Source organism: Eschrichtius robustus, chromosome 3, assembly GCF_028021215.1.
Source record: "Eschrichtius robustus isolate mEscRob2 chromosome 3, mEscRob2.pri, whole genome shotgun sequence".
In the NCBI taxonomy this organism is placed as follows: domain Eukaryota; kingdom Metazoa; phylum Chordata; class Mammalia; order Artiodactyla; family Eschrichtiidae; genus Eschrichtius; species Eschrichtius robustus.
The window spans coordinates 165098979-165115298 of NC_090826.1; the positions used below are offsets into that span (position 1 = coordinate 165098979).

General features: G+C 40.5%; 1 long non-coding RNA gene across 1 annotated transcript in view; it reads left to right on the forward strand.

Moving 5' to 3' along the window:
• The first annotated feature begins 2 nt into the window (after nucleotides 1-2).
• The window catches only part of LOC137761592 (uncharacterized), a 32615-nt gene continuing 16297 nt past the window's right edge, over nucleotides 3-16320 (forward strand). Inside the window, exon 1 of the long non-coding RNA XR_011073430.1 lies at nucleotides 3-119. This is a non-coding gene — a long non-coding RNA (uncharacterized lncRNA). The remainder of the gene's footprint in view (nucleotides 120-16320) is intronic.

Consider the following 16320-nt stretch of genomic DNA (forward strand, 5'->3'; position numbering starts at 1 on the left):
GGCCCCGACCGGAGGCGCGGCCCTGGAAAGGCAAGGGGCGCGAGAGGGGCCGGACCTACCCGTCTGCGCCGCAGGGACCCCGGAATGGACCTGACGTTGGACTGAGCACTGACCTTAGAGTGAGTGGAGGCTGGGCCTGTAATGTAAGAAGGCCTTGGCAGCAGCACCATAGGGCGGTAGCGCATTTGCTTCGTGGACAGTCTCCTGTCTTGTAGTTTTAGGTCCCCGCATTCCAACCCCCCCACCCCACCCCCGGGATTTACTCACAATAAGGGAGCACTAGTGGCCTGGGGTGAGCTAACATCTTGAGAGTTTTCCTGGTCTGTATTCTAGAGCTTCAAAACTACCAGGTAAAATTGAACAGGGATAAAATTGAACAGGGATGAAATTGCTACCCATGACCTGAGAATTGACCTGGAACGTTGTTTCCAGGATTTGGAGTCCAAGGGGTGATTTGTCAATAATCTGATATTTCTGAGTGGCTTCACTTTAAAAAGGTGAAATTCACACAACATAACCATTTTAAAGTGTGCAGTTCAATGGCATTTAGTACTTCACGGTATGGTACAATCCCAGCCACCTCTATCTAATTCTGAAACATTTCCATCACTCCAAAATAAAATCTCCTACCCATTTAAACAGTTTCTTCACATCTCTTTCTCCCCTCAGTCCCTGGCGACCTATTTACCTCTTTTGGATATTTCATATAAATGGAATCATAACAATATGTGACCTTTTGTCTCTGGCTTCTTTCACTTAGCATAAATGTTTTCAAGGTTCATCCACATTGTGGCATGTATCAGCACTTCATTCCTTTTTTTTTTTATTTTTCTATTTTTTAATTTTTTTAATCAGTCATCAATTTTATACACATCACTTTATACATGTCAACCCCAATCGCCCAATTCAGCACACCACCATCCCCACCCCACCGCAATTTTCCCCCCTTGGTGTCCATACGTTTGTTCTCTACATCTGTGTCTCAACTTCTGCCCTGCAACCCGGTTCATCTGTACCATTTTTCTAGGTTCCACATACATGCGTTAATATACGATATTTGTTTTTCTCTTTCTGACTTACTTCACTCTGTATGACAGTCTCTAGATCCATCCACGTCTCAACAAATGACTCAATTTCGTTCCTTTTTATGGCTGAGTGATATTCCATTGTATATATGTACCACCTCTTCTTTATCCATTCGTCTGTTGATGGGCATTTAGGTTGCTTCCATGACCTGGCTATTGTAAATAGTGCTGCAATGAACATTCGGGTGCATGTGTCTTTTTGAATTACGATTTTCTCTGGGTATATGCCCAGTAGTGGGATTGCTGGGTCATATGGTAATTCTATTTTTAGTTTTTTAAGGAACCTCCGTACTGTTCTCCATAGTGGCTGTATCAATTTACATTCCCACCAACAGTGCAAGAGGGTTCCCTTTTCTCCACACCCTCTCCAGCATTTGTTGTTTGTAGATTTTCTGATGATGCCCATTCTAACCCGTGTGAGGTGATACCTCATTGTAGTTTTGATTTGCATTTCTCTAATAATTAGTGATGTTGAGCATCTTTTCATGTGCTTCTTGGCCGTCTGCATGTCTTCTTTGGAGAAATGTCTATTTAGGTCTTCTGCCCATGTTTGGATTGGGGTGTTTGTTTCTTTAATATTGAGCTGAATGAGCTGTTTATATATTTTGGAGATTAATCCTTTGTCCGTTGATTCATTTGCAAATATTTTCTCCCATTCTGAGGGTTGTCTTTTCGTCTTGTTTATGGTTTCCTTTGCTGTGCAAAAGCTTTGAAGTTTCATCAGGTCCCATTTGTTTAGTTTTGGTTTTATTTCCATTACTCTAGGAGGTGGGTCAAAAAACATCTTGCTGTGATTTATGTCAAAGAGTGGTCTTCTTATGTTTTCCTCTAAGAGTTTTATAGTGTCCAGTCTTACATTTAGGTCTCGAATCCATTTTGAGTTTATTTTTGTGTATGGTGTTAGGGAGTATTCTAATTTCATTCTTTTACATGTAGCTGTCCAGTTTTCCCAGCACCACTTATTGAAGAGACTGTCTTTTCTCCATTGTATATCTTTGCCTCCTTTGTCATAGATTAGTTGACCATAGGTGCGTGGGTTTATCTCTGGGCTTTCTATCTTGTTCCATTGATCTATGTTTCTGTTTTTGTGCCAGTATCATATTGTCTTGATTACTGTAGCTTTGTAGTATAGTCTGAAGTCAGGGAGTCTGATTCCTCCAGCTCTGTTTTTTTCCCTCAAGAGTGCTTTGGCTATTCGGGGTCTTTTGTGTCTCCATACAAATTTTAAGATGATTTGTTCTAGTTCCGTAAAAAATGCCATTGGTAATTTGATAGGGATTGCATTGAATCTGTAGATTGCTTTGGGTAGCATAGTCATTTTCACAATGTTGATTCTTCCAATCCAAGAACATGGTATATCTCTCCATCTGTTGGTATCATCTTTAATTTCTTTCATCAGTGTCTTATAGTTTTCTGCATACAGGTCTTTTGTCTCCCTAGGTAGGTTTATTCCTAGGTATTTTATTCTCTTTGTTGCAATGGTAAATGGGAGTGTTTCCATAATTTCTCTTTCAGATTTTTCATCATTAGTGTATAGGAATGCAAGAGATTTCTGTGCATTAATTTTGTATCCTTCAACTTTTTCAAATTCATTAATTAGCTCTAGCAGTTTTCTGGTGGCAGTTTTAGGATTCTCTATGTATAGTATCATGTCATCTGCAAACAGTGACAGTTTTACTTCTTCTTTTCCAATTTGTATTCCTTTTATTTCTTTTTCTTCTCTGATTGCCGTGTCTAGGACTTCCAGAACTATGTTGAATAATAGTGGTGAGAGTGGACATCCTTGTCTCGTTCCTGATCTTAGAGGAAATGCTTTCATTTTTTCACCATTGAGAATGATGTTTGCTGTGGGTTTGTCATATATGGCCTTTATTATGTTGAGGTAGGTTCCCTCTGTGCCCACTTTCTGGAGTTTTTATCATAAATGGGTGTTGAATTTTGTCAAAAGCTTTTTCTGCATCTATTGAGATGATCATATGGTTTTTCTTCTTCAATTTGTTAATATGGTGTGTCACATTGATTGATTGGCATATATTGAAGAATCCTTGCATCCCTGGGATAAATCCCACTTGATTGTGGTGTATGATCCTTTTAATGTGTTGTTGGATTCTGTTTGCCAGTATTTTGTTGAGGATTTTTGCATCTATATTCATCAGTGATATTGGTCTGTAATTTTCTTTTTTTGTAGTGTCTTTGTCTGGTTTTGGTATCAGGGTGATGGTGGCCTCATAGAATGAGTTTGGGAGTGTTCCTTCCTCTGCAATTTTTTGGAAGAGTTTGAGAAGGATAGGTGTTAGCTCTTCTCTAAATGTTTGATAGAATTCACCTGTGAAGCCATCTGGTCCTGGGCTTTTGTTTGTTGGAAGATTTTTAATCACAGTTTCAATTTCAGTGCTTGTGATTGGTCTGTTCATATTTCCTATTTCTTCCTGGTTCAGTCTCGGAAGGTTGTGCGTTTCTAAGAATGTGTCCATTTCTTCCAGGTTGTCCATTTTATTGGCATAGAGTTGCTTGTAGTAATCTTTCATGATCCTTTGTATTTCTGCAGTGTCAGTGGTTACTTCCCCTTTTTCATTTCTAATTCTATTGATTTGAGTCTTCTCCCTTTTTATCTTGATGAGTCTGGCTAATGGTTTATCAATTTTGTTTATCTTCTCAAAGAACCAGCTTTTAGCTTTATTGATCTTTACTATCGTTTCCTTCATTTCTTTTTCATTTATTTCTGATCTGATCTTTATGATTTCTTTCCTTCTGCTAACTTTGGAGTTTTTTTGTTCTTCTTTCTCTAATTGCTTTAGGTGTAAGGTTAGGTTGTTTATTTGAGGTGTTTCTTGTTTCTTAAGGTAGGATTGTATTGCTATAGACTTCCCTCTTAGAACTGCTTTTGCTGCATGCCATAGGTTTTGGGTCGTCGTGTTTTCATTGTCATTTGTTTCTAGGTATTTTTTGATTTCCTCTTTGATTTTTTCAGTGATCTCTTGGTTATTAAGTAGTGTATTGTTTAGCCTCCATGTGTTTGTATTTTTTACAGATTTTTTTCCTGTAACTGATATCTAGTCTCATAGTGTTGTGGTCAGAAAAGATACTTGATATGATTTCAATTTTCTTAAATTTACCAAGATTTGATTTCTGACCCAAGATATGATCTATCCTGGAGAATGTTCCATGAGCACTTGAGAGGAAAGTGTATTCCGTTGTTTTTGATGGAATGTCCTATAAATATCAATTAAGTCCATCTTGTTTAATGTATCATTTAAAGCTTGTGTTTCCTTATTTATTTTCATTTTGGATGATCTGTCCATTGGTGAAAGTGGGGTGTTAAAGTCCCCTACTATGATTGTGTTGCTGTCTATTTCCCCTTTTATGGCTGTTAGTATTTGCCTTATGTGTTGAGGTGCTCCTATGTTGGGTGCATAAATATTTACAATTCTTATCTCTTCTTCTTGGATTGCCCTTGATCATTATGTAGTGTCCTTCTTTGTCTCTTGTAATAGTCTTTGTTTTAAAGTCTATTTTGTCTGATATGAGAATTGCTACTCCAGCTTTCTTTTGATTTCCATTTGTATGGAATATCTTTTTCCATCCCCTCACTTTCAGTCTGTATGTGTCTCTAGGTCTGAAGTGGGTCTCTTGTAGACAGCATATATATGGGTCTTGTTTTTCTATCCATTCAGCCAGTCTACGTCTTTTGTTTGGAGCATTTCATCCATTTACATTTAAGGTAATTTTCGATATATATGTTCCTATTACCATTTTCTTAATTGTTTTGGGTTTGTTATTATAAGTCTTTTCCTTGTCTTGTGTTTCCTGACTAGAGAAGTTCCTTTAGCATTTGCTGTAAAGCTGGTTTGGTGGTGCTGAATTCTCTTAGCTTTTGCTTGTCTGTAAAGCTTTTAATTTCTCCGTCAAATCTGAATGAGATCCTTGCTGCATAGAGTAATCTTGCTTGTAGGTTTTTCTCCTTCATCACCTTAAATATGTCCTGCCACTCCTTCTGGCTTGCAGAATTTCTGCTGAAAGATCAGCTGTTAACCTTATGGAGATTCCCTTGTGTGTTATTTGTTGTTTTTCCCTTGCTGCTTTTAATATTTTTTTTGTTTTTAATTTTTGATAGTTTGGTTAATATGTGTCTTGGCGTGTTTCTCCTTGATTTATCCTATATGGGACTCTTTGTGCTTCCTGGACTTGATTAACTATTTCCTTTCCCATATTAGGGAAGTTTTCAAGTATAATCTCTTCAAATATTTTCTCAGACCTTTTCTTTTTCTCTTCTTGGGACCCCTATAATTCAAATGTTGTTGTGTTTAATGTTGTCCCAGAGGTCTCTGAGACTGTCCTCAATTCTTTTCATTCTTTTTTCTTTATTCTGCTCTGCAGTAGTTATTTCCACTGTTTTATCTCGCGGGTCACTTATCCGTTCTTCTGCCTCAGTTATTCTGCTACTGATTCCTTCTAGAGAACTTTTAACTTCATTTATTGTGTTGTTCATCATTGTTTGTTTGCTCTTTAGTTCTTCTAGGTCCTTGTTAAACGTTTCTTGTATTTTCTGTATTCTATTTCCAAGATTTTGGATCGTCTTTACTATCATTACTCTGAATTCCTTTTCAGGAAGACTGCCTATTTCTTCTTCATTTGTTAGGTCTGGTGGGTTTTTGCCTTGCTCCTTCATCTGCTGTGTGTTTCTCTGTCTTCTCCTTTTGCTTAACTTACTGTATTTGGGGTCTCCTTTTCACAGGCTGCAGGTTCGTAGTTCCCGTTGTTTTTGGTGTCTGTCCCCAGTGGCTAAGGTTGGTTCAGTGGGTTGTGTAGGCTTCCTGGTGGAGGGGACTAGTGCCTGTGTTCTGGTGGATGAGGCTGGATCTTGTCTTTCTGGTGGGCAGGTCCACGTCTGGTGGTGTGTTTTGGGGTGTCTGTGACCTTATTATGATTTTAGGCAGCCTCTCTGCTAATGGGTGGGGTTTTGTTCCTGTCTTGCTAGTTGTTTGGCATAGGGTGTCCAGCACTGTAGCTTGCTGGTCGTTGAGTGGAGCTGGGTCTTGGTGTTGAGATGGAGATCTCTGAGAGATTTTTGCCGTTTGGTATTACGTGGAGCTGGGAGGTCTCTTGTGGACCAGTGTCCTGAACTTGGCTCTCCCACCTCAAAGGCACAGCCCTGACGCCTGGCTGGAGCACCAAGAGCCTGTCATCCCCACGGCTCAGAATAAAAGGGAGAAAAAAAGAAAGAAAGAAAGAAAAAGACTTTTTTAAACAAGTTATTAAAATAGAAAACAAAAAATAATTATTAAAAAATTTTTAAATTAATTTTTAAAAAAAGAAAGAAAGAAAGGAGAGAATAGCCAAACCAAAAAACAAATCCACCAATGATAACAAGCACTGAAAACTATACTCAAAACAAAACAAAACAAAACAAAACAAAATGGACAGACAGAACCCTAGGACAAATGGTAAAAGCAAAGCTATACAGACAAAATCACACACAGAAGCACTCACAGAAGACACACACAGAAGACACACTCACAAAAAGAGAAGAAGGGAAAAAAATTTATATATCGTTGCTCCCAAAGTCCACCTCCTCAATTTGGGATGATTCGTTGTCTATTCAGGTGTTCCACAGATGCAGGGTACATCAAGTTGACTGTGGAGATTTAATCCGCTGCTCCTGAGGCTGCTGGGAGAAATTTCCCTTTCTCTTCTTTGTTCGTACAGCTCCCGGGGTTCAGCTTTGGATTTGGACCCGCCTCTGCATGTAGGTCACCTGAGGGCGTCTGTTCTTCTCTCAGACAGGACGGGGTTAAAGGAGCAGCTGATTCCGGGGCTCTGGCTCACTCAGGCCGGGGGGAGGGAGGGGTACGGAGTGCGGGGCGAGCCTGCGCAACAGAGGCCCGCGTAACATTGCACCAGCCTGAGACGCGCCGTGTGTTCTCCCAGGGAAGTTGTCCCTGGATCACGGGACCCTGGCAGTGGCGGGCTGCACAGGCTCCTGGGAGGGGAGGTGTGGATAGTGACCTGTACTCGCACACAGGCTTCTTGGTGGCAGCAGCAGCAGCCTTAGCGTCTCATGCCCGTCTCTGGGGTCCGCGCTGATAGCCGCGGCTCGCGCCCGTCTCTGGAGCTCCTTTAAGTGGCGCTTTTAATCCCCTCTCCTCACGCACCAGGAAACAAAGAGGCAAGAAAAAGTCTCTTTCCCCTTCAACAGTTCCAGACCTTTTCCTGGACTCCCTCCCAGCTAGCCGTGGCGCACTAGCCCCCTTCAGGCTGTGTTCACGCAGCCAACCCCAGTCCTCTCCCTGGGGTCTGACCTCCAAAGCCGGAGCCTCAGCTCCCAGCCCCCGCCCGCCCCAGCAGGTGAGCAGACAAGCCTCTCAGGCTGGTGAGTGCTGGTCAGCACTGATCCTCTGTGCGAGAATCTCTCCGCTTTGCCCTCCGCACCCCTGTTGCTGCACTCTCCTCCGTGGCTCCGAAGCTTCCCCGCTCTCCCACCCGCAGTCTCTGCCCGTGAAGGGGCTTCCTAGTGTGTGGAAACCTTTCCTCCTTCACAGCTCCCTCCCACTGGTGCAGGTCCCGTCCCTATTATTTTGTCTCTGTTTTTTCTTTTTTCTTTTGCCCTACGCAGTTACGTGGGGAGTTTCTTGCCTTTTGGGAGGTCTGAGGTCTTCTGCCAGCATTCAGTAAGTGTTCTGTAGGAGTTGTTCCACATGTAGATGTATTTCTGATGTATTTGTGGGGAGGAAGATGATCTCCACCTCTTACTCTTCTGCCATCTTGAAGCTCCTCCTTCTGCCTATTTTTTGATTGGGTGTTTTTTTGTTAATATTGAGCTGCATGAACTGTTTATATATTTTGGCGATTAATCCTTTGTCCGCTGATTCATTTGCAAATATTTTCTCCCATTCTGAGGGTTGTCTTTTTGTTTTGTTTAGAGTTTCCTTTGCTGTGCAAAAGCTTTTAAGTTTCATTAGGTCCCATTTGTTTATTTTTGTTTTTATTTCCATTTCTCTAGTATGTGGGTCAAAAAGGATCTTGCTGTGATTTATGTCAAAGAGTGTTCTTCCTGTGTTTTCCTCTAAGAGTTTTATAGTGTCTGGTCTTACATTTAGGTCTTTAATCCATTTTGAGTTTATTTTTGTGTATGGTGTTAGGGAGTGTTCTAATTTCATTCTTTTACAAGTAGCTGCCCAGTTTTCCCAGCATCACTTATTGAAGAGACTGTCTTTTCTCCATTGTATATTCTTGCCTCCTTTGTCATAGATTAGTTGACCATAGGTGCGTGGGTTTATCTCTGGGTTTTCTATCCTGTTCCATTGATCTATATTTCTGTTTTTGTGCCAGTACCATATTGTCTTGACTACTGTAGCTTTGTAGTATAGTCTGAAGTCTGGGAGTCTGATTCCTCCAGCTCCTTTTTTTCCCTCAAGATTGCTTTGGCTATTCGGGGTCTTTTGTGTCTCCATACAGATTTTAAGATTTTTTTTTGTTCTAGTTCTGTAAAAAATGCCATTGGTAATTTGATAGGGATTACATTGAATCTGTAGATTGCTTTGGGTAGTATAGTCATTTTCACAATGTTGATTCTTCCAATCCAAGAACATGGTATAGCTCTCCATCTGTTTGTGTCATCTTTTATCTCTCCATCTGTTTGTGTCATCTTTGCTAATTTTTCAAGATTAAAAAAATACAAGGACAACTCCATGTTGTTATAAATTACATTGATTGCTAGGAAGTATGAATCTTTTTCTATATTTGTTTACATTTTTTCTTTTGTGAATTACCTATTGAGTCATGTGTATGTATCTTTTGGTTTCTCGATGCTTTTCTTAATAATTTATATGAGCTTTTGTAATAAGGATATTGGCCCCATTCAAATATTTGCTATGAATATTTTCTGAGCTAACACAAAGGATCAGATGAAACTGGACTGACCTGAGGCAGAGAACTTGCCAGTATCAAATTTATGAATATAATAATCAAGAGGCACCTGCAAAGCAGGGGGAAGTCTGAGACATCCCCGGTGGTTCCCGGTTCTGTCCTTCCTGCTTGGACACGTGCTCCCTGGCTCAGAATAATATATGAAGTCTCTAATGAGGTTTGCAGGGCACCTCACACAGTGGGGGTGGGGGGGAGGAGTGGCATTTAGGTCATCTAAATTTAGGTCATCTCTATTTTATACCCAATAGTTGTACAACTATAATATTACCTTTTCCAGTCATAAATCCAGAGTCTAGGTCTGTTTATGATAAACAATTCTAAACCAGAGACATCATGCTGAAAGAATTTAGTTTATAAGCACTCTCCTCCTAGAAAATATCCAGTTGTCAGTATATTTACAAGGAGATTAGACCAGGTCATTGGTCTTTCTTTCCCTGGGAATGTCCCCCACTAATCAGAAGAGGAGTGGGTCCAAGCCAGCTGCTTAACTTCTTTCTTCCTCATTTCCCAAGGTAGCTGTTTGCATTAAAAAAAAATTTTTTTTTGGACTCTAGAAGTTCTTAAAAATTGTACTGTAATTAAGGGGGTTTCTGGTTTCAACAATGACAGAGTAGCTTATATTAGTCTAATTCGCTTACAGACAACAGTTATAAACTCTAGACAAAATATTTTAAAAATACATTATTTTAAGACACTGGAAGCAAAGAAAGCAGGCAGAAACTGGAGGGTATTTGACTCTTGAGGAGGGAGGTGCACTATGTAAATCCCTCTTTTCTGTGACTTTCCCCTGGAGGCACTGACCAATCTGTAATAGCTTGGGGTGACTAAAAGTCAAGTAGGAAGCCACAGTCAGTCACAGACACAGTCAAATGTATCCTAAGACACAAAGTTAGGTACCAGAGCATGGAGTTTGAGGCTGGCAGAGTAACTAGAAATCGGGGGAGGCCATCCTGGAAAGAAGGAGCCACAGAGGGGAGAGCCCCCTCCCAAATCTGCATGTAAATTCCCCCCAAAGACATGGCTGACCCCTGAACTGTATTTATTACTGTATCACCAGAGATGAAGGGCATGTGATAATGATAAAAGAGACAATTCATCAGGAAGATACGACCATTCTAATTATGTATGTATCTAACAATAGAGGTTCCAAGCTCACGAAACAAAAACTGAGAACTGAAGGGAGAAGTTGAAAAATTCACAATCATGGTTGGAGACAGCTTAACCGTCCTCTCTTAGGAATTGATAAAATGAGACAAAACACATACACGCACGCACGCACACACGCACACAACAGTAATGATAAAGATCGGAACAACACTGTATTAGTTTCCTATGGCTGCTATAACGAATTACCACAAAGTTGATGGCTAAAAATACAGAATAACTCTCTCACAGTTCTGGAGGTCAGATGTCTGAAATCAGTTTCTCTGGCCCCAAATCAAGGTGCCAGTGGGCAGCACTGCCTTTGGAGGCTCTGTTTCTTTGCCTTTTGCAGCTTCCAGAGCTGCATCCTTGGTTTGTAGTCCCTTCCTCCACCTGCAAAGCCAGAAATGTAGCATTTTCCTTCACATTTCCTTCTTCTCTGTAGTCAAATGTCCCTGTGCCTACTTCTTACAAGGACCACTTGTGATTACATTTAGGGCCCACCTTGGTAACCCATGATAATCTTCTCATCTCAAGATCCTTAACTTAGTCACACATGTAAAGCCCCTTTTGCCCTTGTATAGAAAACCCACATCACTCTTGTGAGTCTCTCCTCTGCTCTCACATGACTACCACACTCACAACACTTCTGACACCAGATGTGTGGGGTTATTCCCCACACCAAGCAATTCTCCACGACACCAGATGGGTGTCTACAATTTAACTCAATTCTAACACTATCTACCTGGAGATGGCATTGATCCCACAGGTGAAGGGCTCAGTCCCACAAGACTTCAGATGCCACTCACAAGTAGTTGGTCCCCAGGTTACCCACAACTTCTGTCCAACGTGACAACAGATCAGTGATTCCCATGACCTTCTCCCCCTTGGATTCAATTACTTGCTAGAGTAGCTCTCAGAACTCAGGGCAACACTTATGTTTACCATTTATTAAAGGATATGATAAAGATACAGAGGAACAGCCAAATGAAGAGATACATAAGGCAAAGGCTGGGAGAGTCCCAAGCGTGGGAGTTTCTATCCCCATGGAGTTGAGGAGCTTCACCCTCCTGGCACATGGATGTGTTCACCAACCTAGAAGCTCTCTGAGCCCCACACTATTAGGATTTTCATGGTGGCTTCATCATGTAGGTATGATCAATTTTTAAATCAATTTTCAGATCCACTCCTCATTCTCCAGAGAGGGGAGAGGAGCTGGAAGTGGAGTTAGTGATCAATCATGCCTGCATGATGAAGCGTCCATAAAAATCCCAGTAGTTTGGGGTTTAGAGAGCTTCCAGGTTGGTGAACACATGGACGTGCTAGGAGAGTGGTGGGCCCCGAGAGGGCATGGGAGCTCCATGCCCCTTCCCATATACCTTGCCCCATGCATCTCTTCCATCTTGATGTTCGTGTGTATCTTTTATCATATTTTTAATAATAAACTGGTAAGCAGTAAGTAAACGGTTTTCCTGAGTTCTGTGGGTCACTGTGGCAAATTAATCAAAACCAAGGGGAGCGTTGTGGGAACCTCCAATTTACAGCTGGTTGGTCAGAAGCACAGGTAACAGTGTGGACTTTTGATTGGCATCTGAGATGGAAGGTGGGGGGCGGGCAGTCTTATGGGATCTGATGCTGTCTCCAGGTAGATAGTGTCAGAATTGAGTTGAATTGTAGGACACTCATCTGGTGTCATACAATTGCTTGGTGTGGGAAAAACTCTCACACATCTGGTGTCAGAAGTGTTGTGAGTGTGATAGTAGTGTGAGAGTAAAGGAGAGACAAAAAAGAGGAGGACTGAGGTTTTCTTTAAAGCCATATAAGGTAATATTCACAAGTTCCAGGGATTATAACCTGAATCTCTTTGGAGACCATTTTTTAGTCAACCACAGTCCAACCCTCAGCCCTCAAAGAGTCACGTCTATCAAAACAGAGAAAAGATAGTCACCTCATCCTAGCATCCTCCTAAGTCTCAACCTATGACAGTATCATCTCAAGCCACAAATCTTGTCTAAATATCATCAGCTCAAAATCTCATCACGTATATCATCTAAAACAGGTATGGGTGAGACTCTGGGTGTGATCCATCCTGGAGCAAAATTCCTCTCCATCTGTGGACTTGTAAAATTAGAAAACAAGTTACCTGCTCCCAAAATACAACTGTGGGACAGGCACAGGATAACAGCTGTAGACATTCCCATTTCAAAAGGGAGAGAATGGAAGGAAGAAAGAGTCACCAGCCCCAAGCAATTTTGAAATCCAACTGGCCAAACTCCATTAGGTCTCAAGACCCAGGAGTTATCCTCTGTGGCTTGAGGCTTCCGCCCCTACCCTGCCCCCTGCTTCCCCATCTTCATTTTTCTTGAAGGGTAGCACATGTTTGCAGCAGAGTAGTTTTATCAGCCTGTTACCGGCCTCTAGAATTTTGGTGACAACCTTGTTTCATTTCACCCTCTCTCTTTCAGTTCGAGCTGGCAGTGTTTCTGCTGATATAACATTCTCAAAACCCTTGTGTATGTCAAGGACATTAATCACACCATGAAACAAGAGGTTCTTCCACAGAGCTTCCCTGGAGTCTCCCATCTCTATTCTTGGCTTCCGCTGAAATGGCTGGGGGGATCCATGGTGACATGTCTCATCTCTTCAGCACTAGCAAATGGCTCTCCAGCCACACCCTTGGCCTTCTCTCTACAGTCTGCTTTTTGGACAGTGACTCTCCTAATTAGCATCTTTTGCAATCTGAATGGGTCGAGAGTTTCCCAAATCATCAATTCTTGGTGCTTAAGAGTTCTTCCCTCAATTTATCTGTTACCTCTCAAATTTTACTATAAGCAGCAAGAAGAAACCAGGCTGCATCCTCTGCACTTTGCTTGGAAGTCTCCTCAGCTACACATCCAAGTGCCTTGCTCACAAGTTCTGCTTTCCTCACAACAGGAGGACATAATTCAGCTAAGCTTTCTGCCATGGTATAATAAGGATCCTCCTCCCTTCTGATCACATGTTCCTCATTTCCTCTGAACCTTCACCGGCAGCACCTTTAACATCCATATTTTTTGCCAACAGTCTGTTTATGACAATCTAGGTATTCTCTAAGATTATGTGGGCTTTTCTACTGTGCTCCTCACTTCCATCTGAGCCATCACTGACAGAGTCTTTTTTTTTTTTTTTTAATCATCAACAATTTTTATTTTATTATTATTTTTTTAACAGGCAGTAAGTCTTTTTTTTTTTTTTTATTTATGGCTGTGTTGGGTCTTCGTTTCTGTGCGGGGGCTTTCTCTAGTTGTGGCAAGTGGGGGCCACTCTTCATCGCGGTGCGCGGGCTTCTCACTATCGCGGCCTTTTCTTGTTGCAGAGCACAGGCTCCAGACGCGCAGACTCAGTAATTGTGGCTCACGGGCCTAGTTGCTCCGTGGCATGTGGGATCTTCCGAGACCAGGGCTCTAACCCATGTCCCCTGCACTGGCAGGCAGATTCTTAACCACTGCGCCACCAGGGAAGCCCACTGACAGAGTCTTTAACAACCATATTTCCCCTAACAGTCTACTCACAGCAATCTAGGCTCTTTCTATCATGCTTCTCAAAATTCTTCCAGAGTCTATCCTTTCCCCAAATGCAAAGCTACTCTGTGTTTTCAGGTATTTGTTACAGCAGGACCCCGCTTCCAGGCAGTAAAATCTGTATTAGTTTCATATGGCCCCTGTAACAAATTACCACAAGCCGGTTGGCTCAAAACAACATACATTCACTCTCTTCTACCTCTGAAGGTCAGAAGTCTGCAATTAGTTTCACAGGGCCAAAACCAAGGTGTCAGAAGGCAGTGCACACTCCAGAGGCTCTAGGGGAGAATCCATTTCCTTGCCTTTTGCAGCTTTTAGTGGGGTTTCTCCTGCAGATTCCAGCTTGCATTCTGTGGCTCATGGCTCCTTTATCCATCTTCAATGCCAGCAGCATAACATCTTCAGATTTCTCTCTGCTTCATCATTGCATCCCCTTCTCTTCTGTCTCTGTAATCACATCTCCCTCTGCTTCCCTTAGAAGTACACTCATGATCACATTTAGGGCCCATCTGGATAATCCAGGATAATCTTCCCATCTCAGGATTCTTAACTTAATCATATCTGCAAAGGTTCTGTTGCCATATGTGGTTAATTTTATGTGTCAACTTAGCTAGGCCACGGTACCCAGATATTTGGTCAAGCATTATTCTAGATGTTTCTGTGAGGGCATTTTTAAGATGAGATTATCATTTGAATCAGTAGACTTTGAGTGAAGCAAATTACCCCCCATAATGTGGATGAGCCTCATCCAATCAGTTGAAGCCTTAATAGAAAAAGACTGACTTCCCTGGAAGAAAAGGGAATTCTGCCAGCAAATGGCCTTTGGACTCAAACTGCAACTCTCTTCTGGGTCTCCAGCCTGCCAACTACCCTGCAGATTTTGGATTTGCCAGCCTCCATGATTGCATGAGCCCAATTCTTTAAAATCTCTCTCTCTCTCTCTCTATAAATTTATACACACACATCCTATTCTGTTTCTCTTGAGAACCTGACTAATACATCATATAAGGTAACATTCAGTTTCCAAGAATTAGGACCTGGATACCTTTGGGGCCATTGTTCAGTCTATCACAAATGCCATCAATTCTTTTCAAGTGCATATGGAATATTCATCAAAATAGACCATATGCTGAACCATAAAATAAGTCTTAGTACATTTCAGTCTTACATAGTATGTTCTCTTTTGACAACAGGAATAAATGAGAAATCAATAATGATATAACTAGAAAAGTCCCACATATCTGGATATTAAGCAGTACCCATAGGACAAGGGAGAAATCACAAGGAGAGTTAGGAAATATTTCATACCGAATAAAAATACAACCTATCAAAAACTGAGGGTTGCAGCTAGGCAGTGCTTAGAGTAAAATTTATAGCATTAAATGCTTACAGTGTTAGAAAAGAAGAAAGATTTAAAATTAATGATCTAAGTTTTACTTCCAGAACTAGAAGAGTGATTTAAACCCAAAGTGAGTAGCAGCAAAAATAATGATAAGAACAGAAATCAACAAAATAAAAAATAAGTGATAGAGTAAATTAACAATTCCAAAAGTTGGTTTTCTAAAATGATTAATAAAATTGGTAAACCCCAGTAAGACTGATTAAGAAGAAAAATAAAGAAAACATAAATTACCAGTATCAGCAATAAAAGAGGGGTATCATCACAGATTCTACAGATGTTAAAAAGATAATAGATGAATATTATAAATAACTCAATGACACTAAATCTGAAAACTTAGATGAAATGAGAAAATTTCTTGAAAAATCCAAATTATCAAAACTGACACAAAAATAAATACAAAAATTTAATGGTCCCTTTTTACAAATATTGTCTATTACAGATGTTGAATTCCTAATTAAAAATCTTCCCACAAACAAAACTCCAGAACCAGATAGTTTCATTGGTAAATTCAATAAAACATTTAAGGAAAAAATAATAATGCCAATCTTACACAAATCCTTTCAGAACACAAAGGAGGAAGGAAGAGTTTCCAATTTGTTTGGTGACACCAGCAATAAATAATCTTGAAGCCAAAATATGACAAAGATGCTACAAGAAAAGAAAATTACAGATCAATATCCCTCATGAATATGGATACATAAATCTTTAACAAAATATTAGCAAATTGAATCCAGCAATGTGTAAAAAGAGCAATACATCAAGTCCAAATGGGATTTATCCCATGAGTGCAAGATTGGTTTCATATTGGAAATCAATCAAAGTAATTCATTGTATCAACAGAATAAAGAAAAACCATATGATCTCAGTAGATGTAGAATAAGCATTTGAAAGAATGCAACACTCATTCATAATAAAAATCTCAGAAAACTAGGGGTACAAGGGAATTTCTTCATTCTGATAAAGGCCACCTATGAAAAACCTATAGCTAACATACTTAATGATGAAATATTGAATGTTTTTCCCTAAGACTGGGAAAAAGGCAAGAATGGTCTCAATTTTATTCAACATTGTACTAGAGCCATAATGATTGCAATCAGGCAAAGAAAAATAAATAAAAGGTGTAAAGATTGGGAAGGAAGAAGAAAAACTATTTACATCTGACATAACCATATATGACATCTATGAAACAACCACTAGAACTAAT